This window comes from Arachis duranensis, chromosome 1 (genome assembly GCF_000817695.3).
Source record: "Arachis duranensis cultivar V14167 chromosome 1, aradu.V14167.gnm2.J7QH, whole genome shotgun sequence".
In the NCBI taxonomy this organism is placed as follows: domain Eukaryota; kingdom Viridiplantae; phylum Streptophyta; class Magnoliopsida; order Fabales; family Fabaceae; genus Arachis; species Arachis duranensis.
The window spans coordinates 56,256,778-56,266,221 of NC_029772.3; positions in this window are offsets into that span (position 1 = coordinate 56,256,778).

The window sequence follows — 9,444 nt, forward strand, 5'->3', positions numbered from 1 at the left end:
AGGATAAAGTGAGATGCCAAAAAAATTCAGAAGCAAAAAGCTATAAACCCCGCTCATCTAATTTGAATTTGAGCTTCATTAAAGACTCTGAGATTTTATTGCACCCAAATCTTCTTTTTTATCCTATTTTATTTGTCTAGTGGTTGGGGACAAGCAACAGTTTAAGTTTGGTGTTGTGATGAGCGGATATTTTATACCATTTTTGGTAGTATTTTCATATAGTTTTTAGCATGTTTCATTCACTTTTTGTTATATTTTTATTAATTTTTAGTCAAAAATCACATTTCTGGACTTCACTATGAGTTTGTGTGTTTTTCTGTAACTTCAGGTATTTTCTGGCTGAAATTGAGGGACCTGAGCAAAAATCTAATTCAGAGGCTGAGAAAGGACTGTAGATGCTATTGGATTCTGACCCTCCTGCACTCAAAGTAGCTTTTCTGGAGCTACAGAAGCCCAATTATAGCGCTTTGAATTGCGTTGGACAGTAGACATATTGGGCTTTCCAGTAATGTATAATCATCTACACTTTGCTCGAGATTTGATGGCCCAAACTGGCGTTAAATGCCAGCCAGAAACCCTTTTTTGGCGTAAAACGCCAGAACTGGCATACTTCTTGGCGTTAAACGCCCATTTTGGCACCCAGGGTGGCGTTTAACTCCCCTTTGAGGCATATGCACGTGGAAGCTTGGAAGCTCAGCCCAAACACACACCAAGTGGGCCCCGGAAGTGGATTTCTGCACTATTTGCACTTAGTTACTCATTTTCTGTAAACCTAAGTTACTAGTTTAGTATAAAAACTACTTTTAGGGATTCATTTTGTAACTTATGACATTTTACATCTCTTATTGTATCTTTTACAACATGAGTCTCTAAACTCCATAGATGGGGGTGAGGAGCTCTGCTGTGTTTTAATGGATTAATGCAATTACTATTGTTTTCTATTCAATCACGCTTGTTTCTGTTCTAAGATACTCACTCGTACTTCAATGTGAAGAATGTAATGATCCGTGACACTCGTTATCATTCTCAAATTTATGAACGCATGCCTGACAACCACCTCCATTCTATCTGAGCTCAACGTAGTCATTGGGCGACAGCTTGAGTGCGTATCTCTTGGGTTTCTAATCCACGAGTTTGATGTGCATCTCCTGACAACAGAGCATTTAAACTTGTGAGATCAGAACCTTCGTGGTAGAGGCTAGAACCAATTAGCAGCATTTCTGAGATCCGAAAAGTCTAAACCTTGTCTGTGGTATTCCGAGTAGGATCTGGGATGAGATGACTGTGACGAGCTTCAACCTCACGAATGTTGGGCGCAGTGACAGTGTGCAAAAGGATAGAGAGATCCTATTCTGACACAAGTGAGAACCGACATATGATTAGCCGTACAGAAACGTACCTGGACCATTTTCACTGAGAGGACGGATGGTAGCCATTGACAACGGTGATCCACCAACATATAGCTTGCCATAGAAGGAGTCATGCGTGTTTGGAAAAGAAGACAGTAAGAAAGCAGAGGTTCAGACGACAAAGCATCTCCGGAAACTCAACCTGTTCCTCATTACTAAACCACAAGTATCATTCATTTTATGTTATTTACTCTTCACAAACAAAATCATTTTTATCACTAATTTCCTGACTAAGAGTTACAGGGTAACCATAGCTTGCTTCAAGCCGGCAATCTCCGTGGGATCGACCCTTACTCATGTAAGGTATTACTTGGACGACCCAGTGCACTTGCTGGTTAGTTGTGCAGAGTTGCAAAAGTATGATTAGCCATGGGCAGCATTCTTGAGATCTGGAAAGTCTAAACCTTGTATGTGGTATTCCGAGTAGGATCTGGGATGGAATAACTGTGATGAGTTTCAAACTCGCGAGTGTTGGGCGCAGTGACAGTGTGCAAAAGGATCAATGGATCTTATTCCGACATGATCAAGAACCAACAGATGATTAGCCACGTGAGAAATCGTAGAGGACCATTTTAACTGAGAGGATGGATGGTAGCCATTGACAATGGTGATCCACCTACATACAGCTTGCCATGGAAAGGAGTATAAATGATTGGATGAAGGCAATAGGAACGCAGAGGCTCAGAGGGAACAAAGCATCTTCATACGCTTATCTGAAATTCCCACCAATGAATTGCATAAGTATTTCTACCCTATTTTCTGTTCTATTTCATTTTTGAATTATCAAGACCCCATATCTATTTGAATCTACCTGACTGAGATTTACAAGATGACCATAGCTTACTTCAAGCCAACAATCTCTGTGGGATCAACCCTTACTCACGTAAGGTATTACTTGGATGACCCAATGCACTTGCTGGTTAGCTGCACGAAGTTGTGCATCACAATTTCGTGTACCAAGTTTTTGGTGCCATTACCGGGGATTGTCGATTTTGGACAACTGACGGTTCATCTTGTTGCTTAGATTAGGTATTTTTCTTTTTATTTTCTTCTTCAGAATTTTTAAGAATGAATTCTAGAGTTTCAGATGATGCTTTTATCATAACAAGAGCTAGTTGATTCCCATCAATTTGGCTGTTGTATACAATGTCTTGCTGAAGCTTGGCTGACCATGTCTAATCTCTTTAGACTGAAGCCTTAGACTAACATTGCATGATTCCTGGAATTCATATTAAAAATTTTGAGTTTCTTATTTTCTTTTTCAAAAATAAATTTCGAAAAAAATATACAAAAAAATTTTTAAAATCATAAAATCAAAAATATTTTGTGTTTGAGTCTAGTGTCAATTTTTAAGTTTGATGTCAATTGCATGCATTTTTCAAAAACTCATGCATGATGTTCTTCATAATCTTCAAGTTATTCTTGATGATTTTCTTTGTCTGATCTTTAAATTCTCTTATTTTGTATCTTTTGTTGTTTCTCATATGCATTCTAAATTTGTTAGTATCTCTAGTATGAAAATTTCTAAGTTTAGTGTCTTGCATGTCCTTCTTCTCTTAAAAATTGATCAAAAATATGTTCTTGATGTTCATCTTGACATTCAAAGTGTTCTTGCATGCATTGTTTATTTGATCTTAGTTTTTCATGATTAGTTTCATTTTGTTGTTTTTCTCTCTCATCATTAAAAATTAAAAAAAATTTATGTCTTTTTCAAGTCAATAATACAGAGAATTGAAGATTCAGAACATACAGCAGAAGAATCACAGAGAAAAAGTTGGGCGTTCAAAACGCCCAGTGAAGAAGGAATTCTGGCATTTACACGCCAGACAGGGTACCTGGCTGGGCGTTTAACGCCCAAAAAGGTAGACAAGTGGGCGTTAAACGCCAGAATTATCCATGCTGGGCGTTTAACACCAGGATAGCACCAAGGAGGAGATTTTGTTTTCAAATCATATCTTTTTCAATTTTTCAAGTTTTAAAATTAATTTTTCAAAATCTTATCTTTTTCATATCCTCTCTTATCAATCATGTCTTTTTCAAAATCAAATCTTTTTCATTTTTCTTTTAAGATTTTTGAGAATCCTTGCTAACAATTAATGTTGTGATTCAAAAATTTCAAGTTTGTTACTTTCTTGTTAAGAAAGGTTCAATATTTGAATTTTAGAATCATATCTTTTAATTTCTTGTTAGTCAAGTCATCAATTTTAAAAATCAAATCTTTCTCAACCATATCTTTTCAATCATATCTTTTTAAAAATCAAATTTTCTTCAATCATATCTCTTTTAATTTGATTTCAAACTTTCTTTTTTTAACTTTTTATCTTTTTAAAATTATTTTCAAATCTTTTTCAACTAATCACTATTTCTTATCTTTTTTGAAAATCACTAACCACTTTTTCAAAATTCTTTTTAATTTTTGAAAACTCCCTCTCTCATCTCTTTCTATTTAAAGACTAACACTTCTCCTCTATTAGTAATTCGGACTCTATCCCTCTTAATAAGTTCGAATTCTCTACTTCATCCTTCTATTCTTCTTTTTCTCTGACACATCAAGGAATCTCTATATTGTGACATAGAGGATTCCATACTTTCTTGTTTTCTTCTCTTTCATATGAGTAGGAACAAAGATAAAGGCATTCTTGTTGAAGCTGATCCTAAACCTGAAAGGACTCTGAAGAGAAAGCTAAGAGAAGCTTAAGCACAACTCTCTGGAGAGAACCTAACAGAAATTTTTGAAAAAGAAGAAGACATGGCAGCCGAAAATAACAACAATGCCAACAATGCAAGGAAGGTGCTTGGTGACTTTACTGCACCTACTCCCGACTTCTATGGAGAAGCATCTCTATTCCTACCATTGGAGCAAACAACTTTGAGCTTAAGCCTCAATTAGTTTCTCTGATGCAACAGAATTGTAAGTTTCATGGACTTCCATTGGAAGATCCTCATCAGCTTTTGGCTGAATTTTTGCAAATCTGTGACACTGTTAAGACCAATGGAGTTGATCCCAAGGTCTACAGACTCATATTTTTCCCTTTTGCTGTGAGAGACAAAGCTAGTATATGGTTGAACTCACAACCTAGAGACAGCCTGAACTCTTGGGAAAAGCTGGTCAATGCCTTCTTAGCTAAATTCTTTCCACCTCAAAAGATGAATAAGTTTAGAGTGGAAGTTCAAACCTTCAAACAGAAGGAAGATGAATCCCTCTATGAAACTTGGGAAAGATACAAGCAATTAATCAGAAGGTGTCCCTCTGACATGCTTTCAGAATGGAGCATCATATGTATCTTCTATGATGGTCTGTCTGAGTTATCCAAAATGTCATTGGACCATTCTGCAGGTGGATCTATTCATCTGAAGAAAACGCCTGTAGAAGCTTAGAAACTCATTGAAATGGTTGCAAATAACCTGTTCATGTACACTTCTAAAAGAAATACTGTTAACAATGGGACAACCCAGAAGAAAGGAATTCTTGAGATTGATACTCTGAATGCCATATTGGCTCAGAACAAATTATTGACTTAGCAAGTCAATATAATTTCTTAGTATCTGACTGGATTGCAAGCTGCAGCTGGCAGTGCTAAAGAAGCCTCCTCTGAAGGAGAAACCTATGGAAACACCTACAATTCTTCATGGAGAAATCACCCAAGTTTCTCATGGAAGGATCAACAGAAGCCTCAACAAGGCTTCAACAACAATAATGGTGGGAGAAACAGGTTTGACAATAGCAAACCTTTCCCATCATCTTCTCAGCAACAGATAGAGAACTCTGAGCAGAATTGTTCTGGCTTAGCAACCATAGTTTCTGATCTATCTAAGACCACACTAAGTTTCATGAATGAAACAAGATCCTCCATTAGAAATTTGGAGGCACAAGTGGGTCAGCTGAGTAAGAAGGTTACTGAAAATCCTCCTAGCATTCTCCCAAGCAATATAGAAGAAAATCCCGAGAGTGCAAGGCCATAACCATAACCAACATGGCCGAACCTGGAGAGAGTGAGGAGAACATGATTCCTAGTAAGAAAAACCTCATGGGATGTCCTCTGAACGAAAAGGAGTTCCCCTTTGAGGAACCAAGGGAATCTGAGGCTCATACAAAGACCATAGAGATTCCATTGAACCTACTTCTACAATTCATGAGCTCTGAAGAATATTCTTCTTCTGAAGAGGATGAAGTTACTACTAAAGAGCAAGTTGCTCAGTATCTAGGAGCAATCATGAAGCTAAATGCCAAATTATTTGGTAATGAGCCTTGGGAGAATGAACCTCCATTGCTCATTAAAGAACTAAATACCTTGGCTCAGCTAAAGATACCTCAAAAGAAACCGAACCCTGGAAGGTTCTTAATACCTTGCACCATTGGCAACATGACCTTTGAGAAGGCTCTGTGTGACCTGGGATCAAGTGTAAACCTCATGCCACTCTTTGTAATGGAGAAACTAGGGATCTTTGAGGTACAAGCTGCAAGAATCTCACTGGAGATGGCAGACAATTCAAGGAAACAGGCTTATGGACTTGTAGAAGATGTCTTAGTGAAGGTTGAAGGCCTTTACATCCCTGCTGACTTCATAATCCTGGACACTTGAAAGAATAAAGACGAATCCATCATCTTTGGCAAACCCTTCCTAGCCACATCAAAAGCTGTGATTGATGTTGACAGAAGAGAGTTGGTCCTTCAAGTGAATAAGGACTATCTTGTGTTTAAGGCTCAAGGATCTCCTTCTGTACACATGGAAAAGAAGCATGAAAAGCTTCTCTCAATACAGAGTCAAATAGAACCCCCACATTCAAACTCTAAGTTTGGTGTTGGGAGGCCCCAACCATGCTCTGAACATCTGTGAATCTCCATGAGAGCTCATTGTCAAGCTATTGATATTAAAGAAGTACTTGTTGGGAGGCAACCCAATTTTTATTTATCTATGTCAAATTTCCATTGTTATTTTATATTTTCTTTAGGTTGATGATCATGTGGAGTCACAAAAACAACTACAAAAATCAAAGCAAAACTCAAAAACAGCATTAAAAATAGCACACCCTGGAGGAGGAGCCTTACTGGCGTTTTTCCTAAACGCCAGTAAGGGTAGCAGAATGGATGTTGAACGCCCAGTCCGGCACCATTCTGGGTGTTTAACGCCAGGAAAGGGCACCAGAATGGCGTTTAACGCTAGAAAAGGGCACCAAGTTGGCGTTAAATGCCAGAAATGGGCAGCAACCTGACGTTTAATGCCAGGATTAGCACTAGGAGGGCGTTTACATGCCAAAATGGTGCAGGGATGAGAACTCCTTGACACTTCAGTATCTGTGGACCTCACAGGATCCCCACCTACCTCAACTCACTCTCTCTCTTCTTTACACCTCCCCATACCACCCTTCCCCAAATACCCCTCACCAATCACCTTCATCTCTCTTTCCCATCACCCCTTCACCACTCACATCCACCCACTCTTCCCCAAAAACCCCACCTATCCCACCTTTCAAATTCAAAAACTTTCCTTCCCAAACCCAACCCTAATACACGAACCCTACCCCTCTCTCTACCTCTATATAAAACCCTCATCCCTCCTTCATTTTCACATATCATAAACACTTCTTTCCCCTCTTGGCCGAACCACTCACACCACTCCATCTACTCTATTTTCTTCTTCTTCTCCTCCCTTCTTTCTTTTTTTGCTTGAGGACGAGCAAATATTTTAAGTTTAGTGTGGAAAAAGCATTTGCTTTTTGTTTTTCCATAACCATTTATGGCACCTAAGGCCAGAGAAACCTCTAGAAAGAGGAAAGGGAAGGCAAAAGCATCCACCTCTGAGTCATGGGAGATGGAGAGATTCATCTCAAAGGTCCATCAAGACCACTTCTATGAAGTTGTGGCCAAGAAGAAAGTGATCCCTGAGGTTCCTTTCATGCTCAAGAAGAATGAGTATCCGAAGATCTGACATGAGATCCAAAGAAGAGGTTGGGAAGTTGGTGCACGAAATTGTGATCATCAACAATGGCGCTAATGAACTTGGTAGCACTCTCAAACGTGAATCACACTTAGTCACAACTCCGCACAACTAACCAGCAAGTGCACTGGATCGTCCAAGTAATACCTTACGTGAGTAATGGTCGATCCCACGGAGATTGTTGGTATGAAGCAAGCTATGGTCATCTTGTAAATCTCAGTCAGGCAGATAGTAAATGTTATGGAGTTTTCGAATAATAAATAAAACAGAAAATAAAGATAGAGTTACTCATGTAATTCAATGGTGGGAATTTCAGATAAGTGTGTGGAGGTGCTTGTCCTTGTTGGATCTCTGCTTTCCTACTGTCTTCCTTCAATCCTTCTTATTCCTTTCCATGGCAAGCTGTATGTAGGGCATCACCATTGTCAATGGCTACATCCCATCCTCTAAGTGAAAAAGGTCCAAATGCTCTATCACGGCACGGTTAATCATCTGTCGATTCTCGATCGTGTTGGAATAGAATCTCTTGATTCTTTTGCGTTTGTCATCACGCCCAACAATCGCGAGTTTGAAACTCGTCACAGTCATTCAATCCCTGAATCCTACTCGGAATACCATAGACAAGGTTTAGACTTTTCGGATTCTCATGAATGCCGCCATCAATCTAGCTTATACCACAAAGATTCTGATTAAGGAATCCAAGAGATATGCACCCGGTCTAAGGTAGAACGGAAGTGGTTGTCAGTCACGCGTTCATAGGTGAGAATGATGATGAGTGTCACGGATCAACACATTCATCATGTTGAAGTGCAATGAATATCTTAGAATAAGAACAAGCGGAATTGAATAGAAAATAGTAGTAATTGCATTGAAACTTGAGGTACAGCAGAGCTCCATACCCTTAATCTATGGTGTGTAGAAACTCCACCATTAAAAATACATAAGTGATGAAGGTCCAGGCATGGCTGAATGGCCAGCCCCCAAACGTGATCAAAAGATCAAAAAAAAATACAATCAAAGGCATTGAATAGAATAGTAAAAAGTCCTATTTATACTAGACTAGCTACTAGGGTTTACAAAAGTAAGTAATTGATGCAGAAATCCACTTCCGGGGCCCACTAGGTGTGTGCTTGGGCTGAGCTTGAGCTTTACACGTGCAGAGGCTTCTTTTGGAGTTGAACGCCAAGTTGTAACGTGTTTTTGGCGTTCAACTCTGGTTCGTGACGTGTTTCTGGTGTTTGACTCCAGAATGCAGCATGGAACTGGCGTTGAGCGCCGATTTTCGTCATCAAATCTCGAATAAAGTATGGACTATTATATATTTCTGGAAAGCTCAAGATGTCTACTTTCCAACGCCATTGAGAAAGCACCATTTGGAGTTTTGTAGCTCCAGAAAATCCATTTCGAGTGCAGGGAGGTCAGAATCCAACAGCATCAGCAGTCCTTTGTCAGCCTTCTTATCAAAGTTTTGCTCAGGTCCCTCAATTTCAGCCAGAAAATACCTGAAATTATAGAAAAACACACCAACTCATAGTAAAGTTCAGAAATGTGATTTTAGCATAAAAACTAATGAAAACATCCATAAAAGTAGCTAGATCCTACTAAAAACTACCTAAAAACAATGCCAAAAAGCGTATAAATTATCCACTCATCACAACACCAAACTTAAATTGTTGCTTGTCCCCAAGCAACTGAAAATAAATTAGGATAAAAAGAAGAGAATGTACTATAAATTCCAAAATATCAATGAATATTAGTTCTAATTAGATGAGCGGGACTTGTAGCTTTTTGCTTCTGAATAGTTTTGGCATCTCACTTTTTCTTTTGATGTTTAGAATGATTGGCATCTCTAGGAACTTAGAATTTCAGATAGTGTTATTGATTCTCCTAGTTAAGTATGTTGATTCTTGAACACAGCAACTTTTATGAGTCTTGGCCGTGGCCCTAAACACTTTGTTTTCCAGTATTACCACTGGATACATAAATGCCACAGACACATAACTGGGTGAACCTTTTCAGATTGTGACTCAGCTTTGCTAAAGTCCCCAGTTAGAGGTGTCCAGAGCTCTTAAGCACACTCTTTTTGCTTTGGATCA